Here is a 26,961-nt window from a genome sequence, read left to right on the forward strand (position 1 = left end):
GCAAATAAATATGGGGAAATGGCAAATGATAAAGTATCCTGACACAGAGGTAGTGGTCTCTGTCATGTCTTAATTTAATTCACCAATCTGGTTCATACCCCAAAAAATGGCAATTCTGGAGAATGAATGTAAACTACTATAATATTGATGATGTTCTTGTATCACCTTCCTGTGGTTGTACCTACACTATCTCTGTAATCTTATCTGAGTATATTGGAAACCGTATATACTGGTATTGGAAGTAGGAAATTGAAAGGGAATACCAAATTTGAGAGACACAGGGTAAAAAAAGACAAACAACTACAAAAGCAATACTTGCAAAACTGTTTGGTGTAAGTGAACTGAACACCTCCATGGGGGGGGGGGAAGGGAAAGGGGGAGGAGGGAGGGGGGTATGAGGGACAAGGTAACAAACTGTACAAGAAATGTATCCAGTGCCTAACGTATGAAACTGTAACTTTTCTGTACATCAGTTTGATAATAAAAATTTGAAAAAAATAAAAATAAATAAACTACTATAAATTCAACAAAGTATTAATCCCAATTACAGCTACTATTCCTTGCATGCTATCTTTGGTAGAACAGATTAAGATGATCTCTGTCACATAGTATGATCTTGTAATTGCATTCCTTCCTATCTCTTAGAGGAAAAAAGATAATAAGCAATTCACATTCATTTAGAAAAATATCACTGTACTGTTATAGGCTTGTATATGTATGTAATGTCCATTTACAATCTTGTCATAGAGCTATATAAACTCTCCTACCAGACATTCAGTCAGACTAGACTGAAAAATCCCACAGACCATGATACTGATTTTCTTTATAGATGACAGCTATGCCAATCAGATAGATAGACAATAAACAACTTGCACACTAAGGACCTAAAACAAGTATACACTCGAGAGGGCAGGAGAAAAAGCCTTATAACATTTAGAGTCTGCCACATCAATAAAATCAGTGACTTGGGACATGACAGACATCCCCTCCAAAGTTAGGACAAACAATTGCATCTTGTACCTTACACTGAAAAAGAAGGAAATAATGCTTTTAGGCATCTTCAGGCTCTAACTATATCATATTTCATATGATCTAGGGCAGGAAAAAAGCTCTGTGGCAAGTCCAAATTGCAAAGCAAGACTGCTCTCCTCCTACACAGCAGGTGAGAAAAGCATCCTGAGGATTTTATGAATAGCCCCAATGGAAGAAGTACAGTACAACTGAAGAGTCTAAAATTCTGGAACAAGGTAATATCCTCTTTGGCAGAGATGCATATAAATTTACATGGGTCATCTCAACATATGAAGAGTCTGGGAAGTGCATTCTCAGAGAGAGAGAGAGAGAGAGAGAGAGAGAGAGAGAGAGAGAGAGAGAGAGGAGAGATCAGGACTGACTGGCAAGTTAAAGGAAGGGAATATTTAAATGTATATTGTCAGAACCTTGAAATGAGGCTAAAATGACTTTTTCTGACACCTAGGAGCCATAATTCTGTCAGTGACTCACTTTATGAGAAGGCCAATTCATATCTGTATCTCAGGTTCTATTCTCTGAAAGAGGATAATGTCCATCTTCTTTCAAGGGATGTTTAGAAGAAAACTGTATGATGGTGCTGAGGACTGAACTCAAGATGTCATGCATGCTAGGCAAATACATTCCCACACTTCTTTATCCATTCTTTCAGTGTAAATTTACTAGCAACAAGTACTAATGGTTTTCCATTTAAATATTAGCTCTAGATTCTGAAAAGAGAAAACGAAGATGAGTATCAGGATTCATGAAAGAGGTAGCAGGATGGCAGAAAGGCAAAGAAAACCCAAGGTAAATAGCAAAGAGCTACCTTCCCAGGAAATGAAGAGGAAGAGGAAGATGCTACCATAAGATAGCCTCGTAACATACTGTCAACTCTAGCTACAAGAAAATCCCACACCTTTCACAAGCCTTAAATCCAGTGTGAGGATTTGTGAGGCAGTGACTGTTTTAATATGAAAGAGTAGCCTCGGCAAATAGAGACATTCTATCTCTCCTCTGATCTCGGAGGGCATTAGCAAGACAGCAACTTGAGAGAGTGCTGAATATTTTTTAATGGATACACTCTGGTGGCCTGAAAATAAGAAGCACACATGGCTCAGGAGTAGTCTTTGGACATCCTGCAACAGAGTGTAAGTGGAAGATGACCATACAAGGTTATAAAGGAAAGGAAGGGAGGCCTACATCGTCCCACAGAGATGTTCAAGTTATGGGTAACTGCACTGGCAGTGCAGGGCCGTGTAATAAGAGAAGCATCCCCCTCCTGGTGAGGAGCAAATCCAATCACTAGAGCTTATGGTAGATGCAAAGCATCAACCCTGTGGCTAGCTTAGTATTCAAACTCAGGAGCTGATAGGCCATGCACTAATAGCTGAAGCCTGTAATCCTAGCTACTTGGGAAGCAGAAATTTGGGGATCTCACTGTTTGAGGCCAGGCCAGGCTTTAAAGTTCTGAGACCCCATTTCAACATATGCCTGTTCTTTCAGAAGAAGCTCAATGACTAGATGCAGTGGTGCATACTTGTTATCTCTAGTGAGATGGGGAAGCACAAGGAGGATCACACCCCTACTAGCCTGGGCATAAGCCAAGACCTGTCTTCAGAAATAGCCAACACAAAAATGGGGTAGAGGCATGCCTAAGTAGTATAATTGTGTGTAGCATGTACAAGCCCCTAAATTTAATCCCCAATACCACCAAAAGAAAGAACAAGAGAGGGAGGGAGGGAGGGAGGGAGGGAGGGAGGGAGGGAGGGAGGGAGGGAGGGAGGGAGGGAGGAGGGAGAGAGGGAGGGAGGGAGGGGGGAGGGAGGGAGGGACAGATGAATACAAAAATTTTTATTGGTCACAGTCATACAAAAAAAATTATAGACCAATTTCCCTGATGAACATAGCTGTAAAATTTCTCAATAAAATACTTGATAACCAAAGTCAACAACACATTAAAAAGATGATAAACCCAGCACTGGTGGATAACACTTGTAATTCTAGCTACTCAGGAAGCTAAGATCTGAGGATGTAGTTAAAAGTCATCCCAGGCAATGTAAGTCCATGAGACTCTTACCTCCAGTTAATCACATAAGTGGTGCTTTGGCTCAAAGTGGTAGAACACTAGCCTTGAACAAAAAAGCTCAGGGACAGTGTCCAGGCCATGAGTTTAAGCCCCACAACCAACAACAACAACAAAAAGATGATATACTGTGATCAAGTTAATTTCATTCCAAAGATACATGGATGGTTCAACATAAAGCTAATACAGGGGGAGGGGAGAATGAGGGAGGAGGTAACAAAACAGTACAAGAAATGTACCCAAGGCCTAATGTATGAAACTGTAACCTCTCTGTACATCACTTTGACAATAAATAAGAAAAAATGAAAACAAAGAAAGCTAATACAGAACATTAATTAAATAAAAAATAAAAATCATATAATCATCTCAACAGATGTAGAATAAAACCATTGACAAGACTGAACATCCTTTCTTTGATGGCAAATTTTTTCTAGGAATAGAAGGTACATATTTCAACATATAAATGCTATATGTGACAAAAAGATAGACAATACTATACTAAATGAGGGGAAACTAAAATCATTTTCTCTAAAATCAGGAACTAGACAAGTGTTCATTTCCCCTACCACACATTCTTATTCAATATAGCACTAGAATTCCTAACCAGAGTAGTAAGGAATAAAAGAGATTCAAATAGATAAGGAAGAAGTCAAATTATCTCTGCTTGAAGATGATAAAAAAAATCCTATACTTAAAGACCCCAAAGGCTCCACCAAAATATTCCTAAATCAAACAAACAATTGTTAATATAGCAAGACATGAAATTAACATACAAAAATTAGTAGCTTTCCTATGTACCAAAAAAAAACAATGAAAGCCCTCTGTACCACTAAATTATAATAAGAAAAATGTTAAAGAAATGATGATTTTATTGGTAATTTTTTATTTCCTTGGGGGTCTTTTAATTTTTTTATTTTATTTTTTTATTTTTCAGAAGTTACCTATCTTGGTGTATATTTCTTTGTGCCTATACTATTTAGGGTTCACTCACTTCTTGAGAATATACGCTTTTCATGAGAGACATGGGGGGTGTTGGTTGGGGACAGGGTGAGAATGTTCAAATGGGTGATGTTGACCAAGATGCATTATACTCATAAACTGCTTTGTTGAATGTCAACTCCTTTATGCAACTACTTAAAGGTAATAATTTTTTAAGAATATAGGCTTTCTCTTTCACTAAACTAAGGAAGTTTTCAGTCATTATTTCTTGCAGCTTCTCTTTCAACATTATTCTCTTCCTTCCCGCCTTATAGGATTCTGGAAATATATACTAGATCTCTTAGGCTATATTTGGGGAAGAGGGTTGTCTACTTCCTTCCTGTTGTTCAGATGGAATAAAATTCATTGACCCATCTCCATCTTTCCTCTGTTATCTCCACTTTACTATTCAGTCTATTCAGCAAGACTTTTACTTCAATTATTGGATTTTCTAATTTCCATTTGGCTCTTTATTTATAACTTTAATTTTATTTCTTTGCTGACATTTTCTATTTTTTCACTTGTTTCAAGAGAATTTCTAATTGATTGATGAAGCATTTTTATGAGGATCACTAAAATCCTTGCCAGGTAATTCCAGCACTGATTCAGCGTAGTTTTGGCATCAGTTGATTATCTTTTTACTTTCAAATTATGATTTTCCTGTTGCTGGTGTGGTGGATAAGTTTTTGTAATTGGGTATTTTTGTTATTATATTAGGAGACTTGAATCTCTTTACTTTTCAAGGCTTATTTTCAATGACAACTTAGTGTTCAGAGCCCTTCCACTGCTGTGCTGCTGCAGGCAGTTCCTGCTCAATTCCTGCTGGTGCCATCTGTAGGGCAGAAGGCACTTCCTTCAGCTACTTGCTGTTTTTTTCTTTCTTTCTTTTTTCCCAGTCCTGGGGCTTGAACTCAGGGCCTGGGCACTGTCCCTGAGTTTCTTTTGCTCAAGGCTAGCACCTCTACCACTGGAGCCATTTCCAGCTTTTTCTGTTTATGTGGAACTGAAGAATCGAACCCAGGGCTTCATGCATGCTAGACAAGCACTCTACCACTAAGCCACATTCCTAGCCCTCTTTTTTTTATTGTAAAGGTGATGTACAGAGAGGTTATAGTTACATAAGTCAGGTAATGAGTACACTTTCTTCTTAACAGTGTCACCTCCTCCCAGTTTTTTACCTCCCCATCCTCCTCCCCCTGAAGTTGTACATTCCCTTCTAGTGTCTAGTGAGTATCACTGCTGAAATATTTCACCCTTTGTCTCACCATTTCTGAGTGATCTTCTGAGCCCAGGGGACGCCTGTGGCATTGGCCTAGGACTTCTTATACCAGTAGGCAGAGGGCAAAGAGATGCATAATTTTCCTATTTATGTCACTGTGGCCAGATAAGATTGCTTTTAGTGCCTTGGCTATGGAGCAGAGACTTGGGTGTCCTTGGAATTTTACTGCTGCCACTGTTACCAATGTAATGGACTGCCCACTGGGCTGGGTATTATACAAAGGCTGCAGTTCTCCCAGTACATTGTGTTTCGCTCTCCTGGTCCTTTGGTTAGATAGCAGCTTTGGTTAAGGTCTTTTGTCTGTTTATTGGTGATCCTACATGTAGGCTCCTTCAGTATCCAGGGCAGACAAAGAAACCTCAGAAAATATCATGTTGTCATTACTCATGTCCTGAAGTCTCCTACCAGTCTCTGTTCTAATTTTCCAGCTTTCAAAGTCCTTTTATTATTATCTGTTCAACATCTCTAGAGGTATTTTATTATATTTAGAGTGAAGAAACAAGAGAAATTCTCTTCTTCTGTTTCAGAACAAGTAGCCCAAATTAATTTTGAAAAATTAGTATTATCAATTTAAGTTACCATCCTTTAATTATGTAAACATTTTTTAAAGTGTGGGACTGGAGTATAGTGCTGTGGTATGGTGCTTGCCTAGCAAGCACAAGGTACTGGGTTAAATCCCCAGTACTGGTCTGAAAATAAAAAACAGAATGTTTGCCAGGCACCACTAGCTACTCAGGAGGCTGAGATCTGATGATCTTGGTTTGAAGCTAGCTTTGGGGTCGGGGGGGGGGACGGGGAAGTCATGAGATTCTTATCTCCAATTAAGCACCAAAATAAAAAAATAAAGCCAGAAGTGAGCCAGGTGCCGGTGGCTCACACCTGTAATCCTAGCTGCTCAAGAGGCTAAGATTTGAGGATCCTGGTTCAAAGCCAGACTGGGAAGGAAACTCCATGAGACACTTATCTCTAATTAACCACCAGAAAACCAGAAATGGAACTGTGGCTCAAAGTGGTAGAGCACTAGCCTTAAGCAAAAAGAGCTCAGGGACAGCAACCAGGCTCTGAGTTCAAACCCCACGACTGGGAAAAAAAATGCTAGAAGTGGAGCTGTGGCTCTAGTGGTAGAATGCTAGCCTTGAGCACAAAAGCTCAGGTTCTGGACAGTACCACAAGACCAGGACACAAAAAAAGTGTGGTTAGAGTATATGTAAAAATAGTAAAAATAGATACATTGTGTACTAGTCATTCTGTAAAATCAACCTAATGTTTTCAGATTTCCAATTCTTAGTGCCTTGGAATGCCAAGGCTTTGGCCTTTACTTTAGAAATGAAACAAGAGAATCAACTGAGTAACAGTCACTTAGTAGTAAAATTCTAGCATGATGTAAGTAAACTTTTCCAGAATAATAGTAGCTTCATTACTAAACACTACTATTTAAAAACATTTTTCAGAGCTGGGTGCTAATGGCTCATCCCTGTAATCCTAGTTACTCAGGTGGCTGAAATCTTACTCTTATCTACAATTAACCATCAGAAAACCAGGAGTGGTGCTGTGGCTCAAAGTTGTAGAGCACTACCCTTGAGCAAAAGGGCTCAGGGACAGTACCCAGGCCCTGAGTTCAAGCCCCAGGACTGGCAAAAAAATTTTTTGTTTTCACGTGCTCACTTCAACAGCACATGTACTAATATTGGGATGATACAGAGATTAGCATGGCCTGCTGCATGAGAATGGCCTGCAAATTCATGAAGTGTTGCACAATTCTTTTAAAATGAACTATGGCTGGGCACCAAGGGTTCAACATCTGTAATCCTAACTACTGAGGAGGCTGAGATCTGAGGATCACCATTCAAAGCCAGCCCGGGCAGCAAAGTCTGTGATACTCTTATCTCCAACAAACTACCAGAAAACAGGAAGTGGCACTGTGGCTCAGGTGGTAGAGCACTAACCTTGAGCTGAAGAGCTGAGGGACAAGGCCCAGGCCCAGAGTTCAAGCCTCACGATCAACAACAACAACAAAAAACCCAACTAATTGAACCTCGTAACTTGACAGTAGTCTTCTTTTGAGAAGGAAGACAGAAGGGGTGACATTGATCAAGGGGCATTATACTCATAACGTGGTTTATGGGAGTGCAACCTATTTGTACAACTAAATAAAAAAATGTAAATGAAAAAATTCTCAATATAATCACTTCTGGGGGCTGGGGATATGGCCTAGTGGCAAGAGTGCTTGCCTCGTATACATGAGGCCCTGGGTTCGATTCCCCAGCACCACATATACAGAAAACGGCCAGAAGTGGTGCTGTGGCTCAAGTGGCAGAGTGCTAGCCTTGAGTAATGTTGGCTTTGAGAGCCCTTTCTTAGCACATTAGCTGTACAAGCTAATGGAATTTACTGTGAAATTTCTATACATGCATATATTGTGCATTTGTCGTGTCTACTCTCCCTTCTTCTTCTCCCTTCCACACCACTCCTCTATACCCCTGCTTTCTTGATAAAGACATACTAAGTGGGATGAGAAAGAATCCCATTGCTTTTTATATGTACATTTCCCTGGTGGTTAAAATTTTAAAACATGAGGAGAGAAAAATGGCACCGACAGAATAGGGAGGCACCCCGACTCGCTCCAACTGAATAGCGAGCTGGGAACTCCAACACCCAACACCCCATCAAGAACCCAGCAAAACCAGCAGCCAGAAGCAATGGAGAAATGCAGGAAAACAAAAAGGAGCAAAAAAGAAGAACCGAAAACCTACACGTAGCTGGAGAATCTCCGGGGCACCCTCCCCACACCAGCCGACCCTGGCCCAAACAGGGCCAGGCTGGGAAAGGGGAACCCGGCGATCAGCAGACAGGCTGCCAGGAGCACAGAATTCATATAGCAGGAGACCCCACGGACACAAGGCAGGGTGCGGACCAAGACACACACCGGCAGCGACGAGAAGGTCGGGTCCACACCGGGTTCGGACAAGGGAACCCAGCGCAGCAGAAAGAGGCAACTGGGGAAGCCACCACGACACTTCGCCAACCCCTGAAGGGCCAAAGGCTGCGCGGGACACACACACAAAGCAGCAAAAGTGAGTCCCCCATTATCCCCTCCCCCAACGGGAGACCAGCTATCACAGACCCAAGCCCGACAAAGAAGCTAGATCTCCCTCCCTCCCCCTCCCCACCCCCGAGGGAACAAAGAACCTCCAAATCAGGCAGGGAGCTCCCATCAGGCGCTGGGAAGTCAGTTTAGCAGGGGAAGGGCGGAGCAGCCCCAAGGCCCCACAGGTTCCTGAACTGGCAGAACCGGCCCCGCCCCCTTCCCAACAGGGGCCGGGGACCCGAGGCGTCTGGACCTCGCAGACTCTTACAACTAAAATCACAGGCGCTGGTGGGCAATACCAGCCCAGCAGGGTCACCTGAGCCTGATCACGTCCCCCCCTCGCAGCGGAGGCGAGGTCTGAGGGTGCCAAGCCACACCCGGACAGTCGATCCCACTGGGTCCCACACATACCGCCCCCCACAACGGACTTGCGGGAGGGCGCAAGCACAACCCAACAACCCGGGGCTTGCTCTGGGAGGCATATCCCGCTAAAGTGCCTGTTGTAGTGGATGCACAGTGCACAGGAGGGCGGGGCCCCCGGGCGACAGCGCCCCTATGGTAGGCGTACCCTGCACTGGTGGGCGGGGCCACAACGACAACACCTGCTGCCATAGACACGCCTACACAGAAGGGAGGGAAGACCTACACAGATCTCCAGATGCACAAATCACAAAGAAACATAACTCAGTTCATCAAAGGGCAAGCCAACTCGGCAGCTCCAAAAAGCAGCATGACTGAAGAGGAGATGGAGACTAAAAAAGCAAATGAGGCCATGTTAACAGGAATGATCGAAAGCATCAGAAATGAAATCAGAAAACAATTCCAGGAGTTTAGAGCGGAAATCTGAAAGGACACCCAGGAAGCCAAGAAAGAAATGGAAGCAAAAATGGATACAATGCAAGCCTCCTTTAAAGAAATGGAAGCAAAAATGGATACAATGCAAGCCTTCTTTAAAGAAAAGCTCCACATCCTGAGAATTGAAATGCACGAAAAAATAGATTTAAAATACAACTCTTTAAAGGAAGAAATTTCCACGATCAGAGCTGATATGACAACCATGAATAGCTCTCTGACATCCATAAACTCCGCAATTGAAACCATAACACAAAGAGTGGACCATATAGAATCCAGGATCTCTCGCCTGGACGATGAAGCAGCTGACAACAACCAGAAAATGACCACACTCCAAGAAAAGGTGAAGCTTCAGGGAAGACTAATCTAGGAACTAATGGACAAAGACAAGAGATATAATCTGCGCATAATTGGAATAGAAGAAGGAGCCGAATACCAGAACAGAGAGCTTAATCATGTTCTCAATAAAGTTATTGCAGAAAACTTCCCCAATCTCACAGGGGACCCCATCCAGGTAACCGAAGCCTATAGGACACCTGGCAGGCCAGACCCCAGGAAAACCACCCCAAGGCACATAATATTCAAGACTACAGACCTCAAGATTAAAGAGCAAATTCTGAATTCAGCCAAAGCGAAGAAGGAAACTTTCTTCAATGGGAAGAGGATTCGAATAACATCCGACTTATCCACACAAACTTACCAAGCTCGAAGTGAGTGGAAGAACACCATCCAAGTACTTCAGAATAACAATTTACAACCTCGGATCAAATATCCAGTGAAATTGGAGTTCACATTCGAGGAGAAAACCAGATCTTTCCACACCAAAGAGGAGCTAAAGGAGTATGTGAATAAAAAACCAGCCCTACAGCGAATATTAAGAGGGGAACCCCACCAAACAGAGATCGTAAAAGACACACAGACAGAATCAGAAAGAAACTTCAATAGCCAAAGTCCAGCAGAAAGACCAGCTCACTAAAGACAAGAAAAAAAAAGAGGAAAAAACAACCCAACAAGAAAATGGAAGGGGCTGGGGATATGGCCTAGTGGCAAGAGTGCCTGCCTCATATACATGAGGCTCTGGGTTCGATTCCCCAGCACCACATATACAGAAAATGGCCAGAAGTGGCGCTGTGGCTCAAGTGGCAGAGTGCTAGCCTTGAGCAAAAAAGAAGCCAGGGACAGTGCTCAGGCCCTGAGTCCAAGCCCCAGGGCTGGCCAAAAAAAAAAAAAAAAGAAAAAGAAAATGGAAGGAGAAAAAACACCCTTATCCTTGATCTCTTTAAATATAAATGGTTTAAACTCCCCAATAAAGAGGAGCAGACTGGCAGAATGGATTCGCAAACAAAAAGTTGACATCTGCTGTCTACAAGAGACTCACCTTACAGCAAGGGACAAAAACAGGCTCCAAATGAAAGGCTGGAGCAAGATCTACCAAGCAAATGCACCCACCAAAACGACAGGTGTAGCCATTCTGATCTCAGACAAGCTGGACTTCTCATTAAAATCAACTCAAAAAGACAAAGAAGGACACTACATATTAATACAAGGAAAAATCCAGAATCAAGAAATCACGGTGATAAATGTATACTCACCAAACAAAAGAGGCCCTACATATGTCAAGCAAATTCTCACAGAATTACAGAGCAAGATAGACGCAAACACAATCATAGTGGGTGACTTTAATACTCCTCTCTCTCCAAGAGACAGATCCAACACCCAGAGGATTAGTAAGGGAGCTGAAGACCTAAATAACACCATTTCCCAAATGGACCTATCAGACCTATATAGAACCTTCCACCCTACAGAGACCCACTATACCTTCTTTTCAGCAGCCCATGGATCATATTCCAAAATAGACCATGTCATAGCCCACACAAAGAACCTCAGCAAATACAAAAGTACTGACGTCATCCCATGTGTTATATCTGATCACAGTGAATTAAAGGTAACCCTCAACAACAAAGGATACCACAGAGGCTATACACACTCTTGGAGGCTAAACCCCACACTGCTATCCAACACTTGGGCCACAGACCAAATTAAAGATGAAATCAACGAATTCATAAGCCACAATGACAAAGAAAACACATCACAAAGAAACTTATGGGACACAGCTAAGGCAGTACTGAGGGGCAAGATCATTGCACTCAGCACCCACATTAAAAGAATGGAAGCAGAGTAGGTGAATACCCTCACGACGAAACTAAAACAACTGGAGAAGCAAGAAATGACAGAATCTAAAACTAGGAGGGGAGAGATCACAAAGATTAAAGAAGAGATAAATCTGATTGAAAATAGAAAGATCATTCAACAAATAAATAAGACTAAAAGCTGGCTCTTTGAGAAAATAAACAAAATTGACAGACTCCTTGCAAGACTTACAAAAAAAGAAGAGAAGAGTCTCATATACGTAAAATCAGGGACTCGACCGGAAAAATTACAACAAGTACACACGATATTCAAACAATCATAAGGAGCTATTTCCAAAATCTCTACTCAGCAAAAAACAATAATTTTACAGAAATGGATCAATTCTTAGAGAAGTACAAACTGCCCAAACTGAACCAAGAAGAAATAAATCAACTAAATAAACCAATAACTTACAGTGAGATACAGGAGGTAATCAAGAACCTCCCTACTAAGAAAAGCCCAGGCCCAGATGGATTCACCAACGAATTCGACAAAACCTTTAGTGAGGAGCTAATACCAATACTCCTCAAACTCTTCCGCGAAATAGAAACAGAGGGAGAAATCCCAAACTCATTCTACGAAGCTAATATCATACTCATTCCCAAACCAGGCAAAGATCCAACAAAAAAAGAGAACTACAGACCAATATCACTAATGAACACAGACGCAAAGCTCCTCAATAAAATATTAGCTAACAGGATCCAGAAACTGATCAAGAAAATCATACATCATGACCAAGTAGGCTTCATCCCTCAGTCACAAGGATGGTTCAACATCCGTAAATCAATCAACGTAATTCACCACATAAACAGATCTAAAATTAAGAATTACATTGTTATCTCAGTCGATGCCCAAAAAGCCTTTGACAAAATACAACATCCATACCTATTAAAAGCTTTGGAGAGAACAGGAATAGATGGAACATTCCTCAAAACAATAAAAGCCATATACAACAGACCAACTGCTAATATCATATTAAATTGAGAGAAACTTAAATCATTCCCCCTAAACTCAGGAACAAGACAAGGATGCCCACTCTCCCCACTTCTGTTCAACATAGTGCTGGAATCCCTAGCCATAGCAATAAGGCAAGAGGAGGATATCAAAGGGATCCACATTGGCAAGGAAGAAATCAAGTTATCCCTATTCGCAGACGACATGATCTTATATCTCAAGGACCCAAAAAACTCAGTCCCCAAACTCCTACACCTAATAAACCAATTTGGCAAAGTAGCAGGATACAAAATCAATCCACAAAAGTCAGCAGCTTTTCTGTACACCAGCAATAGACAAACAGAAAAGGAAATTATGGAAAAATTCCATTTACAGTAGCCAAAAAAAGAATAAAGTACCTAGGGATCAACTTAACCAAGGACGTGACGGACCTATTCAATGAAAACTACAAAAATCTAATAAGGGAAATCAAAGAAGACACAAGGAGATGGAAAGACCTCCCATGCTCATGGGTAGGCAGAATCAATATAGTGAAAATGGTCGTATTGCCCAAATTGTTATACAAATTCAATGCAATACCTATCAAAATCCCAGCCACATTCTTCACCGAAATACAGAAACCAATCCATAAATTCATATGGAACAGCAAAAAACCTAGAATAGCCAAAGCAATTCTAGGCAAAAAAAAATAGTGCAGGAGGTATCACAATACCAGACTTCAAGCTCTACTACAAGGCCATCATAACAAAAACAGCATGGTATTGGTATAAAAACAGACCGGAAGACCAATGCATTAGAATTGAAGACCCAGAAACAAAACCGCACTCTTACAGCCAACTGATATTCGACAAAGGAGCTAAAGACATACAATGGAATAAACATAGCCTCTTCAACTACTGGTGCTGGGAGAACTGGGCAACCATATGCAGAAAACTCAAAGTAGACCCAAGCCTATCACCATGCACCAAGATCAACTCAAAATGGATCAAGGACCTCAATATCAGACCTGAATCCTTGAAGCTACTGAAAGACAGAATAGGAAAGACGCTAGAACTTATAGGCAAAGGAAGGAACTTCCTGAATATAGTCCCAGGGGCACAACAAATAGGGGAAAGACTCGACAAATGGGACTACAAATTAAAAAGTTTCTGCACAGCTAAGGTCATAGCCACCAAAATAGAAAGACAGCCAACGATATGGGAAAGGATATTTACCAGCACAGCAACAGACAAAGGCCTGATATCTGTCATCTACAGAGAACTCAAAAAACTAAGCCCCTCCAAGCCTAATAAACCTATTAGGAAATGGGCAAAAGAGCTAAAGAGAGACTTCACAAGAGAAGATATAAAAATGGCAAAGAAATGGTAAAGGAAATGCAAATAAAAACAACCCTGAGATACTACCTCACTCCAGTTAGAATGACCTATACTCTGAACTCAGGAAACAACAAATGCTGGAGGGGCTGTGGGGAAAGAGGAACCCTTCTCCATTGTTGGTGGGAGTGCAAATTAGTACAACCACTTTGGAGAACAGTATGGAGGTTTCTCAAAAAGCTCAATATAGACCTACCCTATGACCCAGCCATACCACTCCTAGGCATCTATCCTAAACAGCAAAACCCAAGATATCAAAAAGACATTTGTACTTCCATATTTATCACGGCACAATTCACAATAGGCAAAATATGGAAACAACCAAGATGCCCCTCCACAGACGAATGGATCCAAAAAATATGGTACTTATACACAATGGAATACTGCATAGCGATTAGGAATGGTGAAATATTGTCATTCGCAGGGAAATGGTCAGAACTCGAACAAATAATGTTGAGTGAGACAAGCCTAGAACACAGAAAACAAAGGGGCATGATCTCCCTGATATATGACTGTTAACAAAGGGAGACGGAGAGACAGTAGAGACCAAGTCTGTGAATACTGTATATGTTCTTGATACATTGTATATTGCATATATGTCTACCTGACCTAGACAAGGGATAGAAAAACAGGTCGTAAGATATCACAAGAAATGTACACGCTGCCCTACTATGTAACTGCACCCTTTTTGCACAACACCTTGTAAAAAATTTATGTTCAATGAATAAAAAAAGGAAAAAAAATTAAAAAATTTTAAAACATGACATCATATATTTATTGACCATTGTTATTTCTTCTTTTATGAGATGTCTATTCAGATCACTTGCCCTTTGTCTTGTTAAATTACTTTATGCTTTGTTAAGATTTCTTAAATTTCTTGAAATATTCTGGATATTAACCCTATCAGAATAGTTGGCAAAGATTTTTCTCTTGTACTGTAAATTGTCTTTTTACTCTGTTGATTGTTTCCTTTGCTGGGCAGAAACATTTTAATTTAATTCTATCCCATTTGTCAATACTTGATTTTGTTTCCTGATTCCTTTTGGAATCCTATCCAGGAAATTTCTGCCTATTCCAATATCTCCAAGTTTTTCCTTTGTAATCTTTTATAGTACTTTCAGAGTTTCAAGTATTATGTTAGGACCTTGATCCATTTTTACTTGATTTTTTTGTACAGGGTATAGAGATCTAATTTCACTTTTACATGGGGCTATAGCGATTCCTCAGAACAATTTGCTGAACATGCTGCCCTTTATCCAGTATGTATTTTGGACTCTTTTGACAATTAGTTGGCTGAACATGCATGGGTTGGTTTCTGACTCCTGTATTCAATTCCACTAGTTTATGTGCCTGTTTTGATGCCAGTACCATGCTGTTTTTGTTACTATGGCTCTATAGAATGTTTTTGAAGTCAGATATTGTAATGCCTCCAGCATTAGTGAGCCCCCCCCCCTCGTTTTTGCCAATACCAGGGCTTTAACTCAGGGGCCTTATACTAACTTGGCTTGTTTTGCTCATAGCTGGTGCTTTAAAACTTGAACCACTCCTTACTACATAATGGCCTCAGAGTAATTAGATTTTTTTAATGGTCCAGGGCCCTGATGTTTTGTCAATGAGGCAGAAGCTGCACAGACTTTTACAGATGCACATTTGGAAGTCAGACAGAGAGCATCATATCCACCCTACTCTTTGAGTCAAAGGGGTAAAAGTGGGAAATATGCAGATCCTTCCTCTTGTTAGAAGGAAGACCAAAAACTGTACAGTTAAAGACTTGTCAACATTAGCCAGGTACCTGTGGCTCACACCAGTAATCCTAGCTACTCAGAAGGCTGAGATTTAAGGATTTCAGTTCCAAGCCAGCCCAAACAGGAAAGTCTATAGGACTTTTATCTCCAATTCACTACCAAAAAAAAAAATCCAGATATGGAGCTATGGCTCAAGTGATAGAGCACCAGCCTTGATCTAAAAAGCTCAAGAGAATTTGGTGCCAGTAGCTCAGGTCTGTAATCCTAGATACTCTGAGGGTCCTGGTTCAATGTCAGCCCAGATAGGAAAGTCCATGAGACTTTTACCTCCAATTAACCAACATAACTCCAGAAATGGGGCTGTGGCTCAAGTAGTAGAGCACTAACCTTGAGCACAAGGGCTCAAGGATAGTACTCAGACCCTGAGTTCATCACCAAAAGCAAAAAAAAAAAAAAAAAAAGTTGCTAATAATGGCCATTCCTAGCTATGTAGCAAGCTTGACACTCCTATTGTGAATTTCTTCTTCACAATGACCTTATGAATTAATCATGCAATTCAGTCCTCATATTCAGGGAACTAGCAAGTGATATGCCCAAGAATCCCAAATCTCTCAAATTAAAAACTTTCTGCCCTAAAATAAATGAATAAAGTCATATCTCAGCCCAGATTTTCACTGGAGTCTTGGGGTCTGTGTGTGTCTGTGTATGTTCCAGACCTGGGCCTTGAACTCAGGGTCTGGGTAATGAGTTTCTTTTGCTCAAGGCTGGTCCTCTATCTCTTGAGCCACAGACCCTCTACCAAGGTTTTGGTGGTTAATTGGAGATAAGAGTCTCATGAACTTTCCTGGCTAGTGTGAAACCATGATCCTTAGATCTCAGCCTCCTAAGTAGCTAGGGTTACATAGTTAGCTACCAGCTCCCTGCTCTCTTAGGGACTTTCATCTCTGGGTTGGCTTCAAATCATGATCTTCCAGGTCTCAGTAGTTATTAATACAGCCATGAGCCACCAGCAACCAGCTGAGAGCCCCTTCTTTAATGCTTGTTGCATTCTAGTTTGCTAGAATTACTACTAATTCAGATTTTCGTCTTTTAGACATTTAAATTTTTAATATAATCATTCTACCAAGTCTTTGAATGTTTTTTTCTGGCCCTGGGGCTTGAACTCACAGCCTGGTCTCTGTCTCTGAGCCTCTCTGTGTTCAAGGCTAGTGCTCTACCACTTGAGAAACAATGCCACTTCTGACCTGTTCTGTTTGTGCAGTACTGAGGAATCGAACCCAGGGCTTCATGCATGCTAGGCAAGCACTCTACCACTAAGCCACATTCTCAGTACCAGTCTTTTTAACATATATGCAGGGCACATGTGAAATGTAAAATAAAACTAAAATTCAACATAATATATTAGTTTTCAGCCCACATTGACAGCTTTGATGGGTATCTCAACTTTACAAAGCATGTCCTCTTGACTGAAAGAAAAGAGACATTAAAGAGCTCCAAAAGACAGAAAAAGTAATTTTAACTTATTAACAACAACAAAGTCCCCCTTTATTGGCAGCAGTAGAGCTTAAACTTAGGACCTCATATTTTCTAGACAGGTGCTCTGCCACTTGAGACACAGCCCTAGCCCCCCAAAATTCCATCTTGATAGAATAAAGGATCTTCTGTACAATATCAGTGAACAACTTGACTATGTAGGAGTAAAAACACATGAAATAAAAACCAAACACAATTCCAAATGACTAAATTCTAATGTTGCAAAGTTAAATATTTCAGAGAAATGGCAGGCATCTCTTTCTGTTTCTTATATCTTCCTGCTCTATCCTAGTCCAAGGATTTTTCTATTTTATGGTGGTGTTAATTCTGGGTCAGTGTGCTTAGGTATATTGTATGCTGTCCCTATGAAGTGTGTGTGTGTGTGTGTGTGTGTGTGTGTGTGTGTGTATGTTTCACTGGGGTTGGAACTCGGGGCCTAGCACTTGCTAGGCAGGCATTCTACCATTTGAGCTATACTTTCTACAGAAACTACATGGTAAGCTTTCAATCTGTAGATCAAAATATTCCAAGGAATGATCTGGGCACCAAGGACTCACTCAGGATCAAGGTTCACACCCATTCAGGACAGACAAATATGAGAGAGTCTGATATTTGTATGAAATTGTAGTAGAATGCCAGCTGTGAGTTAAAAAAAAAAAAAGCTGAGCCACTGAGTTCAAATCCCAGGACTGGCACAGAAAAGGAAAATTCCAAGGGAGGATTCAGAAAAGTGTTCTTGACATTGACATTTAGTTTTCATATTTGTGTTTCTTTTCTGTGGCCCTCTTCCTTTCCAGAGCCTCCTACTATTTCAGATCCTTTAAAAAAAATTTACATATCACTTCTCTCAAATGCTTTTTTATTTCTTCTTTTAGTTTTAAAATTATATTTCTTTCTTTACTTCTACTGTATCTATTTGCTCTAGTGTTCTTCCAGTTTTATCTTTATTACTAAGATGAGTTTTCCTCCTCATTTCTAGTTCTTTCTTGAATTCTGTCATCCATTTGTAGGTTTTTCCAATTACAATGAATGGTGTTTGTTATAGTTTGAATGTGAAATGGACCCCAAAGGGTCATGTGGTGAAGATTTGGTTCCATGCTGGTAGATTCAGTCTTAGAGAGGTAATTGGACTATGAGGACACTGACCTAATCAATGGGCTGATCCCACTGATGGTGACATAATTTGCTAGCATTATTGAGAAATGGTAGAAAGAAGGAGGTGAGTTCTGGTTGAAGGAAATATATTAGGTATGCTACACATCCTGGACCCCTTCTCTCTGCCTCTCTGCCACCATGAGATGAGTCACATCCTCTATCACATGCTCCCACCACCATGATGTGCTACCTTACCACAGGTGCACCACAGACTGAAAACCTCTGAAACCTAGAGCCAAAATAAACCTTTCCCTTTGTCTTAGGTACTTGTCACAGCCACTCATACACTCCCCAAAAAACTAACCATGTTCTTTCTTTATTTTTTTCATTTTTTTCTTTATTCAGTACCAGAGTTTGAATTCAAGAGCCTCATGATTGTTGGCTGGTGCTCTACTACTTAAGCCATGCCTCCAGTGCTGCTTTTTGCTTATTAATTTGGAGATAGAGTCAAGTGAACTTTCTACCTTGGCCTTGATACTTGGTCCTACAGATTACAGCCTCGTAAGTAGATAGGATTACAGCCACCAACCAGCACCTGACTTCTTTTTTCATTTTGTTAATATTTTTCAATTATTTCATCTTCTAAGTTGTTGTCATTGTCTCTACTGCCTTAATTTTTGTCTGAAAATACTGAGGCCCAAAGAGTGATTCATCATTCAAGTCCACAGAATTGTGAGAAGTGGTACAATTTTAAAAACAAACTTTCTAATGTTTCCTTGGGAGAAAAGTAAGGAAAATTAAGTTGATAAAAGCCAACCAGTCAACATTAGACTGAGAATTCCCAAAGTAGGCCATCTTTGCTTGAGATTGGAAGTTTCTTTCAGGTAACTTTTCCTTTTATAAACTATTAATTTAGCCAGAAGAAACTGTACCACACAACATTTATTTGAAAAGGCCTAGTGAGTCATCTCATTTCATCTGTTAGTGTCAGTTCAGCTTCTTTTGAGGTCCTCCTTCTAAAAATCTCTGACATCTCTGACTCTTTTGTGTTAGTCAAGAGAGAGATCAGTGGCATAGCAAATTAATATGAAAGGGCATTTCAAATTCAGATGCCATCGAGCACCAACACTGAGCAAAAACTGTCTTCACTGAAATATTTGATCAAGTGTTTGATGTCAAACAATATTACTTAATTAGATACTTGTGTCTCTTCACACTAAAGGACAGATTACTATACTTTACCAAGGAATGAATTCAACAATTTCCTACTTTGCCTCAAAATGTTTTAACCATATGAATTTTAAAGGGCAACTTGTCTTTACATTTTCAATTTTTTTCAGATAACAATAAGGTATTAAGTATTAATAAATTAAATAATTTATATATTAGGATAACTAGGAACATAAACAAATATTAAGATAAATGCTCATGAAGATAATTGTCTTGCATAAAATATAGGAAAGGTCCAAGCATTTCTTTGATTATATAACACAAAGCTTGAACATTTTTATATACAAACGTTGTAAAACTTGGATACTTGTGGCAGTAAGTGTTACTTTCAATATTTCCACCTAAATAGAACCTTTGCAAGTCCAGAAAATTCCATATAGACTTTTTACAACAATAATTTCATATTTATTGTCTAGTTTGTAATCAAGTTCATTCTCAAAGAGTAACCAAGTCTGTGGCTCCGTCCTTGGACCTGTGCTAAGCCCTACATAACGGAATCACTGATTCTCCCACTGGGGAGAAAAAAGAAAAAGATATGTAAGGAAAACAGAAAAAAATCAAAGTACAGACATAGAGTAAAATAAGGAGGAAAAAGAAATTTTTGGGAGCCATCAAAAATCATCTCAACCATCTCAACCATCAAATCATCTCATCTCCATGTCATCCTTGTCTCCATCCTTGCCATATGGAATGTACATTTCTCTTGCTCTTGTGTTCCAAGCGCTATGTTTAGTGCTATCTATGTATCCCTTTGGGGGTCAGGGACTGAGTTCAAGTGCCTGTCCTACCACACTGTGGTCTCTAGGCTCTCTGTGCATCAGTTTTCTCATCTGAGAAGTAGAACTCCTAATAGGAGGGAGCTCACAAGTGCTGAGCCTCAAATGGGCTTGAATGGCAGAACATTGCTAGAGAGCTCCGCCCATTACTGGTAATCTATCATCCTTTTACTAGCAACAATCCGACTGATTAGTGACTGACTTATGGCTTTGGTGGAACATTTCATTACAGTCCAGTTGGAAACATCTCTAAGGTCCTCAACTGATGAAATGATAAACAAAATTTATAATATCCATGCACTGTATTATTACTCAGTAATAAAGAGTTAATACAAGGGCTGGGATGTAGCTCAATGGCAAAGTACTTGCCTAGCAAGTCCAACATCCTGGGTTTGATCCCCAGTACCAAAACAAAACAACAACAACAAAAAAAGTTAATACAACCTGGGAGTCAGTGGCTCATGCCTGTAATCTTAGTCACTCAGGAGACTGAGATCTAAGGATCACAATTCATAACCAACCCAGGCAGGCAAGTCAATGAGACCCTCATCTCCAAGTAATCACAAAAAAAGCCAGAAGTGAAGCTGTGGTTCAACAGGAAGAACACTAGATTTGAGCACAAAAGCTCAGAGACAATTCCCATGCCCTGGGTGAAAGCCTTAGGGCTGGCACACACACAAGAAATACTACAATATAGATGAACCTGAAAAGATCAGTGCAGACAAAAGAAATCAACCACCAAAAATCTATATATTATTTAGCTTATATAGACATTCCAGAATAGCTAAATATAGAAAGTAGATTAGTAGTTGCCAAACCCTGGGAGAAGGGGTAGAATTGGTGAAATGATGAAAAGAGCCCAAGATTGACTTGTTCAAGTATAAGAACTGGCCTACTCCTGAGACATTGAAGGATCCCTGAAAATACAACAGGAAAAAACTCTACCTGAGCTGGGAGTCAGGGACTTGACATCTACTGGTAACATTAAATGAGGAAATCTTGAAATATAGGGAGCATAAAAATCTGTAGTGACCAAAGAGAATACCACATAAATGTCATTTTGTACACTCTGTTCACATCTGAATCTTTTTCTACAAGCCTCATCTAAATACCAAGTACAAGAGAGTCCAATTATATAACTCCTTACCCATGCATTCTTTTCTACATTTCCACTACACACTACCAGACCTCAGGCCTCCATATCTACATGACTGTATTTGCCTCCTAACCAAATCTCTTTGCCTTTACTTTAGTGTGTGTGTGTGTGTGTGTGTATGTGTGTGCAAGTATGCACACACCAGACCTGTAGCCTAAATTCAGGGTCTGTACTCTGTCCCCTGAGCTTTTTTGTTCAATGCTAGCATGCTACTATTTGACCTACAGCTCCAATTCTGGCTTTTGATAGCTAACTGGAGATGAGTCCACACACTTTTCTGCCTGGCTTGAGAACAAAATCCTCAGATCTGGGCCTCTTAAGGAGCTGGGATTATAAGCATGAGTGATCAGCACTCAGCTTTACTCTTTGCCTCTTTCAAATTCCCCTACAATATACTCTACCATCAGAGTATCTCTTCAAAATACAATTCAGTATCTCATGCCTGTAATCCAACCTACTCAGCAATTAAAGATAGGAGGAGGATGGTTTCAAGCCAGCCCTGGCATAAGTTAATGAGACACTATTATCTCAAAAACAAGCCACATGGTGGTGCATACCTATAATCTCAGCTACACATGAGGTAGAGGTAAGAGGATTATAGTTTTTAGCCAGCCTTGACAAAGTTAGAGCAAGAAGTTATCTAAAAAACAAAGTAAAAGGACTGGAGTGTGATTCGAGTGGGACATGAATTATCCTAAACCACAAAAATAATAATTAGCTAGGCACCAGTGGCTCACACCTGTAATCCTAGCTATTCAGCAGGCTGAAACCTGAGGATCAAGATTCAGAGCCAGCTAGGTTAGGAAAGTCCATGAGATTCTTATCTCCAATTAGCCAGCAGAAAACCAAAAGTGGCATTGTGGCTCAACATGGTCGAGTGCTAGCTAGCCTTGAGCAAAAGAGCTGAGGGACAGTACCCAGGCCCTGAGTTCAAGCCCCACAACAGACAAAAAATATATATAATAATAATCATAATAATTGCAACAAAATAAAGTCTTAATGTACCATTGAAACCACTGCCCTTCCTGAAGCCCTATGTTTCCACTAGAGTTTGGATGTGATTTGTCGTCTAAAGGTCATAGAACCTTTAGGAAATGGCCTAGTTGGGCATAATTAGGTCATCAGTGACACCCACTTGAAGGTACTAAGGTAGTTCTCATGAGAGCCTCTGGTTGACACAAGGGGGTTATAAAAGAGTAAGCCTCATTCTTTTTTTTTTTTTTTTCTTTGTCAGTCCTGGGCCTTGGACTCAGGGCCTTAGCACTGTCCCTGGCTTCTTTTTGCTCAAGGCTAGCACTCTGCCACTTGAGCCACAGCACCACTTATGGCCATTTTGTATATATGTGGTGCTGGGGAATAGAACCCAGGGCTTCATGTATACGGGGCAAGTGCTCTTGCTAGTAGGCCATATTCCCAGCCCAAAGCCTCATTCTTGTTTTGTTCTTTGTAGCTTTAATCTTTCCCTCTTACACACATTCTATCCACTGCAATGCTTTATACGATGAGTCTCCCAGAGACAAGAAAATGTTACCAATATGCCCCAAATCTCCAGTTGTGAGCTAAATAAATCCCTTTTCTTTATAAAGTAGCGAGACATAAGAATTTGGTATAGTAACAGAAAAGTAATCTGACACACCTCCCCTTTTCTCATAGGATTAAAGTTGATTTGTCTACTTCCCCTCTCCTGGTAACCTGGCTCCTAGCCTCATCTAGGTCAAATATCCATTTAACATTTAAAATTTTCTACCAACAAGCCCTTAGCCCCAGCAATGTGAGATCAGAGAATTGGAGGTTCCTTATATATGTCAATTTCTCACTCTTCCATGCTTTTCACAGTGTTCACTTCATGGAATTATCTCCCTCCTATTCTTCCTAATGTAAAATACTTAGTCCAAAGGCAGTTCATCAGGTTGCCCACTGAAATGGTGGCTGGGGTAAGAGTACTGCCTGGAAAGAAGCACAAAGGAATTTTTTTTTTTTTTTTGCCAGTCCTGGGGCTTGAACTCAGGGCCTGAGCACTGTCCCTGGCTTCTTTTTGCTCAAGGCTAGCACTCTACCACTTGAGCCACAGCGCCACCTCTGGCTTTTTCTGTATATGTGGTGCTGGGTAATGGAACCCAGGGCTTCCTGTATGTGAGGCAAGCGCTCCACCGCCAGGCCGCCTTCCCAGCCCCACAAAGGAATTTTGGTAGCGATGAAAATTATTTTTATCAAGTGGTTGGTGTCGACATGGATTTATGCATCTGTCAAAATTCGTTGAACTATTTTACAAACTCTGTCTTCTTTAATTTTTTTAAATGTTAAACAGGATATTCAAAAGCATTATTTCCTGTAACTTTTCTCTGAGCCCCACACTAACACAGGAGGATTAGATACCATTCTTCAATGCCCCCAGAACACTCTATGAGTACTGCTGTCACAGGATTTAACTTGTCTTACTGTCAATACAATCATTGAATTCACTTGTCTACCTCACCAGAATATAAGCTTTAGATATTAAAACCAGGTCTTAGCAGTTTAGAGTCACTAACATCCACTTTATATCTTTGTCAAATCTCCAGCTCCACAAAACTCAGGAAACACTTATTAAATGAATCAAAATGAAACTTAATGATGTAAAGAAGACAGTGGGATGTGAGGGCGATCTGGCTGCGACATCTGTCACCCCATTGATCGCCAGGGTTGATTCGGCTGATCTGGCTGGCTAGGCAGGTGTCCCCTTCCTCCCTCGCCACTCTATGTGCGTCCCTCCCGAAGCTGCGCGCTCCGCTCGGTAGAAGAGGACAACCATCCCCGATAAAGGAGGACAACCATCCCCGATAGAGGAGGACCGGTCTTCGGTCAAGGGTATTCGAGTAAGCGCTCCCCTGCTAGAAGCTCCAAACAAGCTCTCAAGAAGACAGTGAAGGTGACTGGAAACTTTCTGAGTGGAAAAAGAAAAGGGAAAGGAAGAGGAGGAGGAGGGAGAGGGAAGGAAAGACATAGTAAAATGTAATCAACTGTAGTTGGAATCACTTTTCAACCAAATCACTCCTTATCCTTTGGGTACCATTTTGCATCCACCAACACACAAACAACCTGAAAGCATCACTTTCTTTACCATTCCTTGTTAATTTTTTTTGCCAGAACTGAGACTTGAACTCAGGGCCTTAGCACTATCCCTGGTTTCTTTTTGCTCAAGGATAGCACTCTACCACTTGAGCCACAGTGCTGTTTGCAGCTTTTTCTGGTTATGTTGTACTGAGGAATCGAACCCAGAGCTTCATGCATGGTAGGCAAGCACTCTACCACTAGGCCACATTCCCAGTCCCCCTTGTTAAATTTTTGTACTAACATTTGTATATGAGGCTTCCCAATATGATGAGAGAGTTATTACTTTAACCCCAACAGATGGTTCTGAATATAGGCACTTAGAATTCATTCTCACAGTGAATTAATTTATGAACCATAAATGGTCAGCACAAGTGATGGCAAATTGGTTTTCCAGGAACAGTTTCCTTGTTTAGAAAATTCAACTCTAGTCTTCTCAAGGCACATGTCTAATTGAGCTTTGTCATCCCTCTAATTAACTTAATTTAGATAAATATTAGTCACCAGAAATTTTACTTTATAAACCTCTCTATGGTTGAATGCTACCAAAAAAGCCCTAATGTACTACAGGAATCAACAAAATGATAACAAGCATTGAGAGCCTAGTGAGTGTTGCTGAAGAGAAAAAGGATTGTGTTTCACAGGCAGAATTCTGCCTTCAAGGTTACCATCTTGCCTTTTGCACATCTCTACCTAGAGCGTAGGGGCACAATCTTAGCTTAGGTTGATTACCAAATTCCTCCTACCTTTCCCCCTACCCTTCCTAATCAGCTTCTATGCCCATAAAAAGATCTATCAAAAAAAACCACAAAACTGGTTTACTCAATGGCAGATTATCTAAGATAGATTCATCATCTCTTGTGAGCAATTCTGGTACTCTCCAACTCTGAAAACTGAAAAACTTCTTGAAGTTTGATTCAATCTCTTTGGCAGTACACCCTGCTTGGCCTGAACTAATGTGAGACCATTTATATTCTTATCACACTCAGTGTAACCATTCACCACTGTTGATTTACAGAGAGCTTTCCCAGGCCATGCTGGCAGTGTTACATAACAAGCACTACATTCACCTTATCTCCTTTTTAAAATTCAAAAACATCTGAATGTCAAAATACATCTGCCATCAAACATGATTGTGGGCCTGAGCCCACTACAATGACCGTGTGGCATTGACTTGTTGAAGTTATCCACCGTGGCATTTCTGGGTCCAACTGGAAAAAGCAAGCGCTAGAGCAGCTTCTGGGAAGCTGACACAGCTGATTGCACAGCGGGTGGGACACACCTGCCTGGTAGGGTTGTCCCTGCCTCAGAGCATCATCTCTGCCATGGGGCTCACATTCTCACAGCCCCAATCCAAAGAAGGCACAGTTCAGCCATGAGCTTGCTTTCGAAAATAACTGTTAGTAGATGAGAATAACAATGGTGTCCTGATGCACAGCTTTGAGGGCACCCCTACAGTCCCACCCTAGAAACAGAATATTTCAGAACAAACACAGTTGGGTGTGATCTCCAAGACATCTGGTCAGGCCAGTGAATTCTTAATCACACTAGTTTGCTGATATCAATGCACAAGTAATGGACGGTTCAATTGAATTGTGAACTTCATATTGAATAACAGAAAATACTCAGAACAGTTCACATTGTATTAGTATGTCTATGTTTGAATTACCACAAATTAAACACAACTATCTAACCAACATCTATACCCAAATATAGAATATTAGAATATCTCTGGCCCTGCCAAAACTGCTGTTTCTTTGCCCTTTCCTTTCGCCTTCTCCCATTGATCTTTCTCCCTCTTCTTTTCCCTCCTTTACTTCCTCCTTCCTTTTTTCTTAGTATTGGCACCCCCATCCCTCAACATGGTTTTTAAACCAAATTCACCAAATGTTTCACTATTAGGCTGACAAAGTTTTAGTGATGTGAAGCTTTTCTCCTTATCTCCTGAATGTGAGATGGAGCTGAAGCACTACAATCACATTCAACCCAATAAATAAATGCCCTGACCTGACCTGGAGCCACTTTAAACTCAAAGGCTGACAGACAGAATCGAAGCTTGCTTCCATTTAAACAAATTCAAATATATCTGTTACCTAAAGTTTATGCAATGCCATTTTAATTAAGATAAAATGCACCCAAGCTTGCCATTTTAACTATTTTTAAATGGTTAAAACTGTATATAATTTGGGCTGAGGGAGTGGCTCAGTGTAGAACATTTGCCTATTGTACTAGGGGCCCTGGATTTGACCCCCAGGACCCCCCTCACACAAAAAAAGTGCATTTCAGTAGTATGTTCAGAGTTGTGCAAAAATAAAATACAATAATAAAAATAAAAACACCACTATTGGGGGGAGGGGGGTATGAGGGACAAGGTAACAAACAGTACAAGAAACGTATCCAATGCCTAACGTATGAAACTGTAACCTCTCTGTACATCAGTTTTATAATAAAAACTTTAAAAAAAAGAAATGGAAAACAAAAAATAAATAAATAAATAAATAAATAATAGAAAAAAATTAAAAAAAAAA

The 26,961-nt window shown here is 40.5% G+C and overlaps 1 long non-coding RNA gene and 1 other non-coding gene across 2 annotated transcripts; both read left to right on the top strand.

Moving 5' to 3' along the window:
* Positions 1-7,008: 7,008 nt before the first annotated feature.
* Positions 7,009-7,113, top strand: LOC125358934. The gene has a single exon (XR_007212452.1). It is a non-coding gene; the product is annotated as a U6 spliceosomal RNA (small nuclear RNA).
* A 450-nt stretch (positions 7,114-7,563) lies between these two features.
* On the top strand, positions 7,564-24,103 carry LOC125358585. The gene is made up of 3 exons (XR_007212335.1): positions 7,564-7,574; positions 22,003-22,011; positions 23,972-24,103. It is a non-coding gene; the product is annotated as an uncharacterized LOC125358585 (long non-coding RNA).
* The last annotated feature ends 2,858 nt before the right edge of the window (positions 24,104-26,961 follow it).

The sequence above is a fragment of the Perognathus longimembris genome, chromosome 10 (genome assembly GCF_023159225.1).
Source record: "Perognathus longimembris pacificus isolate PPM17 chromosome 10, ASM2315922v1, whole genome shotgun sequence".
In the NCBI taxonomy this organism is placed as follows: Eukaryota; Metazoa; Chordata; class Mammalia; order Rodentia; family Heteromyidae; genus Perognathus; species Perognathus longimembris.